Source organism: Rhinolophus sinicus, chromosome 12 (assembly GCF_057876585.1).
Source record: "Rhinolophus sinicus isolate RSI-liver-muscle chromosome 12, RSI-T2T, whole genome shotgun sequence".
Taxonomy (NCBI): Eukaryota; Metazoa; Chordata; class Mammalia; order Chiroptera; family Rhinolophidae; genus Rhinolophus; species Rhinolophus sinicus.
In genome coordinates this window covers 17,973,474-17,988,097 of record NC_142512.1, presented here as the reverse complement: position 1 = coordinate 17,988,097, position 14,624 = coordinate 17,973,474, and the positions used below count along the sequence as shown (strand labels likewise).

At 51.7% G+C, this 14,624-nt stretch overlaps 1 protein-coding gene across 8 annotated transcripts in view; it reads left to right on the top strand.

Annotated features, from left to right (window-relative positions):
- The window catches only part of RAP1GAP2 (RAP1 GTPase activating protein 2), a 206,937-nt gene that overhangs the window by 13,778 nt on the left and 178,535 nt on the right, over positions 1 to 14,624 (top strand). The window contains exon 1 of one of the 8 annotated variants that reach the window (XM_019755488.3): positions 2,100 to 2,209. The exons of 4 other annotated variants lie outside the window; for them this stretch is intronic. The gene's annotated coding sequence lies outside the window, so the exon portion shown is untranslated. Of the gene's footprint in view, positions 1 to 2,099; positions 2,210 to 2,268; positions 2,882 to 14,624 lie in introns of those variants that run through there. 3 more of the 8 variants (XM_019755487.3, XM_074320128.2, XM_074320131.2) reach the window with 3 other exon arrangements.

Below are 14,624 nucleotides of genomic sequence, written 5' to 3'. Positions count from 1 at the left end.
AGCCGAGTCTGTGAATGAAGGAAGCAATCATAAGACAGGATGGAGCCATTTGCTGTAACTTCAGCTTTCATACTTGGGAATGTTACGTCCCAGGATACTTGAAGAGGAGGCTGCCATAGCTCCGTGACTGTGCTAATTTCTGGGATAGAATGTTAATAGTTATTTTCTGAGGGTTCATTATGTGTCGCGTTTGCAGGAAAAATGGATTTAGTCTTAATCACCATGCTATGACCTAGGTACTACTGTTCTCCCCATTTTTCAGATGACAACACCGAGGAGCAGAGGTAAAATAATAACAGCGAGTAAGTGGCAGTGCTCACCACCACTGTGCACATTGCTTCTCAGAGAAAAAGGCATGTGCCCAAAGGCGGGAGATGGGGAAGGTAATTTCTATCTTTACAAAGAGGAAATAAGTCCACAGACCATAGATAAAGGAACTCAGCATCAGTCCTGGTCCGGCTAAGAGTCTGTTATTAAAGAAATGGTTTGGAGGCACTTAGAAAAGGAAGAAGTGGGTGATCATCAGTAGCGAGTGAATGTCTGGAGAATCCACACTGCTGCGGGGAGCTTATTTGCTGTTCTGATTAGTTTTCCGGACTAGAAAGTAGGTTGAGGCTGTTGGAGCAGTTGTGAGTTTGAGCAACAAATTGTTCCTTTCTTCCTGGCAAAGCCTTGCAGGTGACACAGAGGAGTGTGGGCAGGGAGATGGCACAGCTAGGGAGGTTGAGGAGTGGGCTGCCATTGGCTGAGTTTCTGAGTGGCTTGGTGACATTGCTGATGGCAGGAACCTGGGCACCCTCCCAACAGGAGAGGTGTCCGAACTGGGACCCATACTGCCCTGCAGGCTGGATTCCAGATCCAAATCTAGAAGGTACAATGTAACACGGATAAAGGCGAAGTCTGTTTTGGCCTCCAGTCCTGTCTGTCCCTGGGTAGCAGGGCAAGGGAATCAGAACTGTGTGAGATGTTCCAATTGACTAGAAGCTTGGGTATGGCCTTGTGTTTTAGGTTTTAAGAACATGCTTGTATCTTGGGGCTATAAGAGCTCAGAGCAATGTCCAGAGTGAGGGAGCGAAGGACACGCTGTTCTGAGTCTCAGATTCTAAGAGGAACGTTCCCTTGTTTGTTCATGTATTTGGTGGATAGGGACTGAGGACTTTTCCTCCGCTAACACTGTGCAGACGTCACTTTCGAATGGCTGAGCAGGTTGCCTTTTGGGGTAATGGACCAGGCAGCTGAAGGGACTCAGACCGTGGGCGGACCACCCCTGCCTTCCTTTCTTCCTTCCACCCTGCTCTGAGCCAGGCCCTGAGGTTACAGTGACTTGTTTCAAAACAGACAAAGGTCCTGCCTCTGTGGGACACATATTCTAGTGGGAGGGATAGACTATAGACACATAAACAAGAAAATGTCCCAAGATGATCAGAGTGCTGAAGAAACTAAAACAGGGCATTGAGCTAATGAGCGACCAGTGGGTATATGGGATTTTGGAAAAGGTGGAAGGCCTCTCTGAGAAGGTGACATCTGAGCTGAGTTCTGCAGGGTACAGGGGGCAGCTATATGGAAAAGCTGCTGGTGAGGGATGTTGAATGGATAGGGGGAAGGGATTCAGGAGATGGGGTGGAACAGTATTCCTGCAGGGGGGACAGCAAGTAGGAGGCCCTAATTATGTTGTAGAAACAGAAAGCCATGTGGCCAGAGCAGAGTGAGGCCGTGGCCAACAGATAGAAGCCAGGCCAGTTTGCTGGCAATGACGGGAAGGGCTTTCTAGCACTGAGAGCTGCCTGAGGACAGGGTAGGCTGCCCCCTTAGGGAGTGATTCCCATCATTGAGGTGTGCAGCCATATTCAGAGGACATTCTCCCTGGAAGTTACTAAGAGACGCGGGCATCCCAAAAGCTGCCTAGAAGACCCTTTATTCCTTCACCCCCTTCAAGTTCAGCGTCCTTGGTTTGGCAGAAGCCGAGAAGATTTGTGTGGCTTGAACGAGTCAAAGCTCCAGGCTGTCAGGTCCAAGGCAGGGGCACTTTCATTGGTTGTGGCAGTCCCTGAAGCCTCCCATTTGCAAGTCCAGACAGCACTGTTCCCCATTCTCAGTCCCAGGGCTGGAGAGAACCCCCGAGTGTCTTCAATAGACCGGGAACCCGTGGATCTTTCTGCACCTTGATTCCCCAGCGCCCCGGGGCCCCATCCTCCAGGAACTTCTGTGGGTAGGTGGGCCGTTCTCGCCTTTCTCCTCCGGGTCCCTTGGGCGCGCCTGCCCCGCCCCGCGCCTTTGTTCCCGAGGAGCCGCTTCGGGCAGTCCCCTGGCGGCGGCGACGCAGGAGTCCCAACAGCGGGCACGGCGCTCAGGACCCGCGGTATCCCCCTTCCCAGCCCCGGCGCCCTCCTTCACCCCTGCGCCGGCCCTTCCACCCCCTCTCCCGCGGCTTCGTGGTGGCAGCGCCTGGCGAGCCCGGTCGGCACAGCCCGGACCCCGGCCGGAGCCGGGTGGGGCGCCGCGGGGGTCGGGAGAACGAGGTGGGCACGGCCCGCAGCAGGCGGGTGGCGGCTGCAGGGTCCCCGCCTCCCGCCGTGCGCCCGCTTTCGGGAGGCTGGGGGCGCCCACCAGGTGTGCCGCAGCTGCCGGCGGGCGGAGGGCGCAGCTTGGTGCGTTCCGAGCCGCCGGCGGGTGTGCGCGTGTGCGCGCCGCGGTGACGGTGCACGCGCTGGGCGGGCGGCTCGGGCAGCCCGCCGCCGGGGAGGAGGAGGAGGGGGCCTGGGTCCGGATGGAGGCAGCGGACGCCGCCGTTGCAGGCGCACAGGCGGGGACAGCCGCCGCGACTGACTGTTGACATTCCGTCCACGTCGAGGAGTGAATCTGGGCGCCGGCGTCACAGAAGGTCAGTGGGTCCAGGGCTGGGTGGGAATTCCACAGTCAGCCTGGATCGGGACGTGAGTCCCGGGTGTGACTGAACGTGGAATTGGGGTGTGTGTTGTGAGTGGAAATGCGTGTGTTTGCAAAGAGAAATCCAGTCCTCATGGACGTGTGTGAGCTGCGTGCTGCGATTCCACAGAGCAATTCAGCGTGATGTGTTGTTTGGGAGGTGGGGTGGCTGTCCTCTGAAATCCATGCGAGTGGGGCGTTGCTCCTGAGTGAGATGTTGCTCAGCCCCTGTCAGTCTCTGGCTAGAGAAGCTGACCGCGGCGGAGGTCAGAGTTGGGGTGTTTACAGGTGGTGGTAGAAGGAAAAAGCCAGGAACCCCAGGAGAACCCTGTAGCGAGGCTGGCTTGGTTTGTTTTTTTCTGAAAGGTCATAAACCCCACCCCGTCCTCGCTCCAACCTGTGTCTCTGACAGGGAGGGGAGCTAGGATGGTGGGGTGCGGGCTGAGACGCCTTCCTGGACCTTTGGGGCAGGGCCAACCTCCAGGCTGACATTCAATTCTGGGGGCCTGGGTAGGTGCGAGTGAGGCAGCCAGCCCTGAGTGGGGGTCCAGGGCAGGTGTGTGTTCAGAGGACCTCAGGACTGCGTAGAATCCAATTGGTTTTGCCACCACCATACGCTGTGTGTGTCTGGATCTGGGAGCTGGTTGGGGGGACATCCTTCTTTTTCCTCATCTGTTTTCTATATCTCCTCCTTCACCCTTCTAACCAACTGAAGGGCATTTACATGCAAGTGGGGTTTGGGCTCTGAATGCTGGGATCCGCCTCTGAGTGGCCCCCATTAGAGCAGCCTCCACAGGGAATAATAAGGTTGTGCTGGGCTGGGCGCCAGGGCTCTCTGGTTCTTTTCATGCTTTGTGACCCTGGGGCTGTCTCTGAAGCCCCACGGGCCTCAGTTTCCCATGGAGAGGGGAGAAGGTAGCTCCCTCCCCCATTCTTCCTACTGTGGGGTGAGGAGTAAACAGAAAGCTCACACAGCTACTGGGGCCTGAGGTCCCCAGCAGTGGATTTCCCCAGGAAAGCCCCAGCACATCTTTGTAACTTGGGCAGGAGTCCAGGGACGCTCTCCCCTGTCCTCCAAGCAGGTGTGTTGGGTTTCCTGAGTCCAGGGGTGGGGCAAAGTGGGTGTCTGCTACATAGGGCTGCTCAGGCTTCAAACAGCGACCTCAGGTCTCCCCTTCCTTCTGAGACATTGAGGACTGGGGTGGAGTGGAGCTTGGGGGGGTGGTGGTCTGGGAAGGGGTGGTCTGGGATGGCGACTGGAGCTGAAGAGCCACAGAAGTTTCTGGGCAGAGGCAGATGCTAAACTTGGAGAGGGCTAGGGCACATCGAGCTGGGACTGTCACTCAGCCCAGGGTGTTGAGGCAGTTTGGCGAGAGGTGGCTTTAGTTCCAGAGAAGATGACCCTAGTGCTTCAGGTGCCGTCACACCATCTCCTTCCTCTTTCCCATGACCCTGACTGGATTAAGTGTGGCTGAGCCACAGTGGTTCAGAATGACTTGAACCTTGAAGGAAAGGGACCCTGACATGGACGGTGGTGGCACCGCATAGCATGGTGGTTAAGCATAACAGTTCCGTTGTCACTCACACCTGGGTTTGAATCCCACCTCCACCTCCCACTCAAGGGGTCTGTACCTGTGTTCCCCCAAAGCAGAACCCGAGTGGTCTACTTGGGAGGTGGTCTCGGAATAAGGGTGGGGGGAAGGGTATGAGGAGAGAAGGGGAAAGCGGCACAGGGTGCATTATTTTTAGCGTTACCATCACTCTGTCCTGAGCGGGTCTCCTGATGAGCCTATGGAATGGGTTTCAGAGCCGCCCTGTCGGAGACAAAAACAGGGGAGTGTTCATCCATCAGCTCTGCCCCCCGCTGGACAAGGGTACCTCCATGGGCATGTGTGAGGCCCATGTGGGTTCCTGTGGGCATCCCTCACTGTAGCTTCAAAGAAGGCCTGGCATGGCCCTAGATGAAGCTTTGCCATGGGAACTAACAGGTCGTTGCGGAAGTGACTGGGGTAAGAAGTGGGGCAGAGAGAGTTTGAAGTGGCACACTGAGGCATCCAACATAGTGCATGACCTTGGGCAAATTACCTAACTTCTTGGAGGCTCAGCTTCCTTATCTGGGGGTTGCGAGTGTTAAATAAGATATTTATTAAAATTTTGAACACACTGACGGGTCCATAGCAAGGACTCCATGAATGGAGTATTTTTGTGTATTTGAGAAGACAGCATGTTCTGGGTGGCTCAGATATTCATTTGTTCAAGTGGAGGAGGAGGCTGGGTAAGGTGACCTCTAAAGATACCCCTCCTGGTTATAAAATCTGGGGCTCCAGGGCCACACACCAGTTCCTCCTGGAGCTGTGGCCCAGTCTCCCAGACCCCCTGAAAGGTTCTATTTTGTGAATTGGAGCCAGCGATACCCTGCCCCTGGGCCAGCTGCTCAGACGTGCCTCTTGCTGGGGTCTGTCCCCAGGAGGACATGGGAGCCTGGCAGTGGGGAGAGGGGACAAGCAGGCAGCTTGGAAGCAGGTGCTTGAAGGAGGAGTGGGGGGAAGGTGGATGCTGGCGTTTGGAGCTGGCAGATGGTCATGGGCACTGGTCTGGTCAGTTACAGTCAGTAGGAAGGACAGGGTAGGAGAGTGGGGGAGGGAGAGAGAAAACGGAAGGCAGGGAGGGGAGAGTAGGTTGGCAGAGAGTGGACAATAAATATGAAAATCAGGGCAGTGGGGCGACTTACACAGCCTTGATGCGTGGGATTAGGGGTGTTTGGGGTGGGGGGGGCAGGCTGGGCCTATGGGAGAGTGATGGGGTGGCGTGAAGGAAGTGAAAGCAGTGGTTGAAGATTAGATGGGGAGTCCTAGGCCATAAAGCAGAGCAGGCTTCGTATTTCAAGGTACAGCAATCATAGGCTTCCTCATTCTCCTTTTCCCTAATGTGTCTACCTGTCCCTCTTGGGCCATTGCCCCATTTGCAGGGGACATTCTGTCTGCAAACACTCAGGTCCTGTTGTGAGTGATGACTGGAGAAGGCGCGGACGTGTCTGCTGAGGCCTGTTGCCATGGTACCATGGTGGCCCTTGTGTCTCTACCCTCTCCCATCTCTGAGCAACATGCCACCCCCTCAGGGAGAGGTCGCACAGTGGGGAAGGTGTCCAGCTGCCTCTTGCTCATGCATGGGCCACACAGGCTGGCAATATAAAGGTCACTGCGTCCATCCCTCAGCCCACAGGCAAGGTCACACCCAGCCTAGGCTGGGGAGACGCAGCAGCCACTCTCTTCATTTACGGTCATTTAAAGGCACCACAATTTGGGACTCCTTTTGTTTTTAGTAACTTTAGTCAAAAAGACAAAAAACAGTAACGCCAGCCTATTCATCGTCTCCCCTTTTCAAGAGAGCATCTTTATGGAGCCAGATGGCACTCTTCTTGCCCACACCTCTTTCAATGCTTTGGTGCTTCTCTAGGGGGAAGTTCTGCTTCATGTCTGAGCTCAGCCTCCCATGCTGCTCTTATTTTTTTTCTCTGTTTGCCACAACCCTTCAGGGCTTCCAGATAGTCATAGGGGATTCCTCTCCACCAGGTTAAGATATGAAGCAGATGGAGGGGCTCCTGAAGCAGGTGGAACACCAAGGAAAAGATTGTGCCCTGGGGGACCTGGCCTGAGACCAGTCTATGCTGAGCCCCCGGCCCTGCCCACGCTCAGGGTCTGGACTTGCAGCTTGCTCTCAGGGCTGGCTGGCGGCCCAGCCCCTTCCCTAGCTCAGATCCAGGGCTGTCAGCCTCCTTCTTGGATTATGCCGGGAGTGCTGGCTGGGCCCTGCCAGGTCTCGGTCAGCAGATGGCATCAGGCAAGGGCACGGGGGACCTGCTGATGAGATGGACCGGTAGTGGGCAAGAGCAGAGGGGAGTGACAGGCAGTGAGTCACAGTGAGATGCGCCTGTAGGTGTGTGGACATCTGGGCACGTGTGTCCCTGGAGGGTGTGTTGCTGGGTCGCTGGGTCTGCACATCTGTGTGTGGCTCTGTGTGTGTCCCCTGAGCGTGTGTGTGTGTGTGCGCACTGCTCTGGTTTGTTCCTGTTCTTTTCTGTGGGTATGTGTGTGGGCCGCCCACCGAGCACTCTCCAGGGGCCTTGAGGGTGTGCCTGTTGGGTGGCCGGCGAGCCTTTACCCCTGCAGGGTTTCCTGGCCCCCTGGAATTCCTGAATCTTCTGCCCTACCCAGTTCTGCCCTCTCTCCAGGCTTCCTGTCCCTGTTCCTCCCTCTGCCTTGAGGAAGCTGCTTCTCCTCCAGTGGCTGTGTGGGTACCCACTGCTGTTGGGGCGGGGCCTGGGGAGGGGCAGCCAGTCCAACTTCCAGCCTTATCCTTGGAGCTTTTGGCTGAAGGTGACGGGTGGGTGAGCCCTGGGTTGAAGAGATGAGTCAGGGTTGGCTGCAGGGGTGGGTGGAAGCTGGGCTGTATGTCAGCATGCCTTAGGGAAGTGTGTACCCTCCACCTACTCATACCACTCTCAGAAGCTTGGGCACAGCACAGCAGTGGGAAGGCTCCCTCACCCCTGCTAGCCACGCTCTGTTCCCCCATGGCTAGCATAGGTTCTGACGGGGAGCAGAGTGGTTTCTGCAGCTCTGGGCATCCCATTGGGGACTTAGGCCTCAGTATACTTCCTGTCATCACAATCATTTAAATTTATAGAAGCTCTTCCTGCACCGGGCCCTGAACTGCACGCTACACATGTGTTAGCTCGTTGGCTTCTCGGAACAATCCTATGAGGTAGATTCTGAAAGCATCCCGATCTTATGAGGAAGTAGATGCTTAGAGCGGCCGAGTTACTTCTACAAGGTAAAACAGCTAGTAAGTAATGGAGCTGGCATGTGAACCCAGGTCTATTCTTAACACTTGCTGCTGTTTCCTCCACTCTTCACAAAGCTGGATCCATTTCACACTTGCAGTCTCCTCTTCAGAGAGGCTGTCCCAGCGCCTCCCCTTTAAACAGAGCTCCCCACCCGCCTGGTTTGGACATCACCTTAGGGTAAATACCTGTGTAAAGCTATTCCTCTTTTATCCTCTATCTCCTCACTCCCCCACCGCCCCCAATTGTCCCAGAAGAGAGCCTGAAACACAGTAGGGATGCAATAAACATTCGATGAATGAATGAAGGCATGAATGAATACTTGAAGATATGTCTGACTCCAGGCCAAGCTCTAAATCCCTCCTCTACACTGTCCCCCCCACAGCAGGGACCACAGAGCAGCAGGGAGCACAGGCTCTGGGGCCAGCTCACTTGGTTCAAATTCTGCCTCTCCCATTGTTCTGGTATCTAATGCTGCATCCATAATAAACTACCCAAAGGCTTATGGCTTAAAACTATGGTGACATTTAGTTTGCTCAGGAATCTGCAGTTTGGACAAGGCTTGGTGGGGATATTTGTCTCTGTTCTGCCATCGTCATCCAGGGTGACTCAAAGTCCAGGGGCTGGAATCCTCTGAAGGCTCAGTCGCTCGCATGTCTGGCATTTGATGCTGGCTGTTGGCTTGGGGGCTCAGTTCCCCACCACATGGGCCTCTCCCGTGAGCTCTTTGGGCTTCCTCATGGCCTGGTGGCTGGTTACTGAGCAAGAATCCCAAGAAAAAGCCAGGCCGAGTCTATTTCACCTTTTCGTACCTAGCGTTAGAAATGCTGCAGGTCCACACAGATCCAAGGGGAGGGAACGTATGAGGTCGGATAATCAAGTTCGCGAACTTTTTGCAATGATGTTGCTAATCTTTTTTGTTATCAGAGGGATTATTCGTTATGAATTTGTACCAACGGGACAAACAGTTTACTGTGTTTACTATTTGGAAGTGCTGAAAAGGCTGCGTGAAAAAGTTAGACGACCTGATCTTTGCCAATTCATGGCTCTTGCATCACGACAATGCACCAGCTCACACGGCACTGTCCGTGAGGGAGTTTTTAGCCAGTAAACAAATAATTGTACTGGAACACCCTCCCTACTCACCTGATCTGGTCCCCAAAGACTTCTTTCTTTACCCGAAGATAAAGGCAATATTGAAAGGAAGACATTTTGATGACATTCAGGACATCAAGGGTAATACGACGACAGCTCTGATGGCCATTCCAAAAAAGAGTTCCAAAATTGCTTTGAAGGGTGGACTAGGCACTGGCATTGGTGCATAGCTTCCCAAGGGGAGTGCTTCAAAGGTGGCTGTAGTGATATTCAGCAGTGAAGTATGTAGCACTTTTTCTAGGATGAGTTTGCGAACTTAATTGTCGTACTTCGTATATCCCACCTCTTAATGGTGGGGTGTCAGTGTCACATGGTGAGAAGAGCATATGGGAAGGGGTGATATATTGTGGGATGTGTGGCCATATTTGGAATATACAATCTTCCACAGCCACTTACTAGCAGTGTGACCTTGAGCAAATTACTTAGTCTCTCTGTGTCCCAATTTCCCCATCTGTAAGTGGGGATACCATCAATATGTACCTCATGGGTTATTCCTTTAGTCGTGATTACACTTCCACCCATGGAGCTCCCTGGCCACACGTGATGCGTTGGTCCAGATTTCCACCAAACTACAGTATCCAGCCCCAATTCCCCACCCACCCTAATGTAATACAGAAGGTTCCTAACTGGGCAGAACCCTTCTGAGGGTGGGGCCAGTAATAGGAGAGAAGAGCGGGCCTTGAATGGAAAAGGCCTTTTCCATCTCAGTTCATTGTATTATTCTGAGTCAGCCCTCCAAAGGGGCAAAGGATAAGCATCGATGGAGATGCCATGAGGCTGGACCTCCAACAGGATTCCTCTGGGCCTGGGGGTGGGGCAGACCCCACTAGGACCCCCGTCTTTATCCAAGGAAATCAGGATAAATGAGTCATGAACATGCTGTGTTTGAGATGTAGGCCTTTCATTTTTATTTTTATTTTTAAGTGTCTGAGGGAGCTCCCTGCCTCTCCTCTGTCTCCCTGCCTGCCTCCACCTGAGTCACTGCTCATCTGCCAGTAGTATGACTCCCCAGCCCAGACTGCCAGGCCTGGGGGGAAGAATCTCTGGGTTTGCTCCTCCTGATCCAGGTTGGGGCTGCTCCTCCGCTGGGCATTGGCAGGGGACCCAGGAAGAATCTTGGGGTTTGCCCCAGCCCAGCCTGGCAGTTACTCACATCTACTGCTGCCCTCATTTGGGGCCTGCTCTTCAGTGAGCCTTCCCTATAGGAATGGCAGTATAGTTCAAAGCAGGGATGCTGGGTTTCAATTCCGCTGCCACCCTAATGTAATACTAGCTCTGTGACCTTGGGTGAGTCTCTTAACCTTTCTGAGGCTCCATTTCCTCACAGGAAAAAGGACATGGTTGTGGTATGGATTAAATGAGATAAAACGTGAGGCATATCTGGTTCATGGGAGATTCTCAAGAAATGATGGCAGTTATTCTCTACAAATGACAAAACTGAGGAGGGAGTTTAAGTGGTTTCCCCACAGCTATTTTACATGTCAGAACCAGAGCTGGAACCCAGATGTTCTGACACCTACTGGTTATTATTTATCTCCTGCAACACAGAATTCCCTCATCCCTCAATCCGTTTGGCCAGTGGGCAATATGTCTGCCATCCTAGAAATACCAGCAAGAAGGTGGCCCCCCTTTTCCTTCTTGCACTACCCAACTTGCCTGCAGGGGCGCTGATGTCTACCTTCTGGCCCATCCTGGTGAAGAAAGTATCCGGGGGAGGCCCTGCAGGGGTATGGAGAGTGGGGAGGGACCCAGCTGGGTGGAGGGAGAGTGAAGAGCTGGCTTTGTGATTTCTCAGTGAGAATCCCCTTCAGACAGCTCTTAGTGCTCAAGCCTTTCTACAGGTAACTCTGGGGCCATCAAAGATAATGGGAATACTGTAGTAGATTTCATTCCAGTATTTCTCACTGGATCAGAATCATCTGAGGATGTAGATTTCCTGGCCCCAACCCAGGACAAGGGAATCAGAATTTTAGCACTCACACTAGCTGACACGGCCATAGGTCTGTGCCAGGCCCTGCTCTGAAGGCTTAGCATGTATTAATTTACCTACTGCTCCTAATCCCTATGAGATAGGCACTGTTAGAATCCCCGTTTTATAGGTAGGGAGTCTGGTTTGAGGCACAGAGAGGTTAAGAAACTTGCCCAAGATCACACTGCTGGCAAGGCAGCAGGGCTGGGGTTTGACCCCATGCTATTCAAGCCCCAGGTGGTTCTCACACCCACTGCATCTCAGAACCACTATTTTATAACATCGGGCCCATCCCCTTTCTTGTTTCCTTTTATTTGTCGTTATTTTAAATAGCATTTGTGTTTTTCAAATTATAAACGCAAGATTTGCTTATTACAGAAAATTTATAAAACTCAGAAAAGCACAAAGGAGAAAAAAAATTATGTTCTTGACTCTCATCCCCTGAACAATATGGTCCTAAGCATATTAATTAGCCTGTGTCATTCCATTCAGAAATTTTCTGTAATTCTTTTCCATGTCATTACATATACTTCCATGCCTACTGTGGACTAGCTGAGAAGCACTCCGTTGTTAGGAGATACTGTCTTTCTTTAACTTACCCCCTACTGTTGGATATTTGGGTTGTTCCCAGTGTTTCATAGTTATGATAACAATGTGCTGGAGACGCTCAAAACTACAACTTGGCATACATTTCTGAATTCTTCCTCGTGCGATGGTATCGAATTGGGAATGGAATTGCCAGGTCAAAAGGCATGCATGTTAAAAAAAAACAAAAAAACAACACAACAAAAAAACCTTTTTAGTAAGCATAATATACATACAAAGAAGTGCACAGATTGTAAGTGTACAGGTTGATGAATTTCCACAAACTTGACACACCCATGTTAAACCAACACCCAGGTCCAAAAATGGGCCATGATGTGCACTCGAGAAGCCCCTTGGGCATGCATGTAAGGGTTCTGATTTGTAATGTCAGATTTCCTCCAGCAAAGCTGTACATGGCTCTCCTTTGAGTTTTTCTTAAGATTGAAATGCAAACTCTTTTCTTAAAAGCAGAGTGATGGTAGAACTATCTGGAATCAGGCAATGAGAGACAGACGGTGGTCCTCCCTGTCTGGGGAAAGACACACTTCCCTTTGGGGTGGAAGAGGTGGTCCCAGGACTGGGGTCAGTGGTCAGCTTGAGCTCCACGTGGTGTAAGAAGGTTTTAAAGAAATGAGCCTTTGTACCTGTTTCTCTTCCTCTGTCTCCTCCTTCTTGTCCTTTTTCTCTTTGTCCTTCTTCTAGAGCAAACCATCCATATAATTAACATTTCCTCTTTAAGTTGTAACATGTTCGTGGTTAAAAGACAAAAAAAAAATCAAGTAGCACAGAAGGACACTGAGTGAAAAGTCCCTTCCCCCAGATTTCCAGTTCCAGTCTCACTCTTCAGTCTCACCATTGCTTCTGCTTCCTTCCAGAAATTGTCTAGACAAATATAAAAATTCACGTATTTATTTAAACGAATGGGATCCTACCATATGAGCTGTTCTGTGTCTTTTCTTTTTTTTAACCTGAGTTTTAAAGGTATCTTTAAACAGTAACATTATCTAAATTCTGCCTCCTTCTTTTCAATGTTACCTAATATTCCATATATGCTTGTTCCACAATATAGTTAAATGGTGGTCATTTAGGTTATTTTTTGTGTTTGCTGTTACGGAGAGATATTGAACACCTGTGTGCATACATCTTCTCATGTTGTATGAGTTTGCCTGTGGAATAAAGTTCTAGAAACAAACACGTTGGTACAAAGTGTATGTGCGCTTACCATTTTGATAGATACTACCAAATATCTACACACTGATGGTGAGGGTGCCTGTTTCCTTATGTCTTCACCCCATTCTCAAGTGTGTGTGTGTTTTTTTAACCTTTACTGTCTGATGGGCAAAAGTGATATCTTCTTCTTCTTAAAAAATTTTAAAAATTATGGTACATTTTGTAGCTTCTTTAGTTCATAGCCATGTACTGCTAGTAATTCTCTTGTAAGGCTGGCATTACTGAACAGATCAGAATAAACTGTGCAAGCCTATGTTGGGGTCCTGCTCTTGGAACCCAGTTTTCATAAGCACTCATCTTGAAGTTTTTTTTGTTTTTGTTTTTGTTTTTGTTGTTATTGTCTTGCTTTTCAGAACTTGTGCAATGGAAAATTCAATCTCGCCCTTGAGATGAGCGTGGGGGACGTGATCAGTGTACTGTAAATCACAGTGCAGAGGTTAGATGTCGTTTGATCTCTGCCCCGAGGTGTGAACTCCTAACTTGTATGGGTTTGCTGGCTCCGAATGCCACTGTGACTAGATTTCCTTCTCAGAGTGTCCTTCTCTGCCATCGTCCTCTGTTCTCACCTGGCTTATAAAGGAAACAGAGGCTAATCCAGCCTCCCCTTTGAGGAACATTTGGCTGAAGCTCCCAAAGAGTCCATGACCTGCTCAAGGTGATTCAGTGGTAGAGCTGGGAGGAGAGCTGAGCCCCACTGGGTCAGTACTGGTGCCAACTCACAGTGTCTGGAGTGGGGGAAGATCTAGGCCAAATGATTGGGTGGCTGCCTCTCTCGGGGCATCTGTATCCTGAGCTTCCAGTAACTGCCTCATCCCCACGCCTGGGAAGGGACCTTGTCTCATCTTTCAGCTCCCACTGGTGGCTGTGAGGACAGAGCTGCCTAAGCAGAGGAAACCACACTGTCTCTCCCTTCCCTCCTGCTCCCATCGTGCAGACACGATGGAGGGACTGCTGGCAGGGGCCTGGTCTGCCTCGTCTCCTCTGATCCCAGCCAGCTTTCTCGGCTACCTTGTTCCTGTAAAACCCAGAGCGCTGGGTGGGTTCCCTGGAGTTCTGCCCTGGAATTGGGAGGCTGACTGGGACTTGCCACTTCAGCTGGTTCCAGAAATGCCCACAGGCTTCCACCAGGGAGGCCAGGGCCTTGTGACTTGGTGACTCACGGTGGGCTCTGTGGAAGAGGTGAGGAGCAACCTCGGAAGAGAGGGAGCCCATCTGGCGAGGTGTTGGGGGGACTTGGCACTTGCTCTTTCCCACTTCATCATTGTTCTCTTCCAGCTATTGAGCTGAGTTTTTGCTTTCGAGGCCTTAGTTTTTCCATTTGTAAATGGGCACTACATCAACTGTGTATTTCTGTAGGCTTCACAATCAATGGGGCAGGTTTGATCCAGAGATCGGCACCTCCTGAAGCAGATCGTACAGAACAGTGGCCGAGAACTTGGGCTCTGGAGTCAGACCGAGCTGTGCCCCCATCATGCTGGGTAAATTTTGTCAAATTCCTTATCCTCGCTGAGTCTCAGTGTTCCCATTTGTAAAATGGGGATAACAGTGGTACCGTTTCAGAGGCGGTTGTGAGATTGAAATGAGCTAAACTGGTAGGTTACTGCTGGCCTGTAGTAAACTCACAGACACGGGCACTGCCCCTGGCTCCTCGGTCCCCATAGCTCGTCCTCATCTGCACTCTGACCTCCCGGCATGCTGAATCAGCAGAGGTCTAGGAGGAAGCTGAGCTGTGCTTGGTGGGGGCAGGAGGGCTGGGCCGGGCTCACAGCGTGCTTCTCTTTTCTCTTGACTCACAATCTTTCACAGAGAACCCATGGACCCCTTGCTGCCCACTCCGCACAGAAGGGGTTAGAGCAGGGATGGCAGGAAGCTGAGCGGGCCCAGGGGAGGGGGCAGAACTATGATAGATAATAATTATAA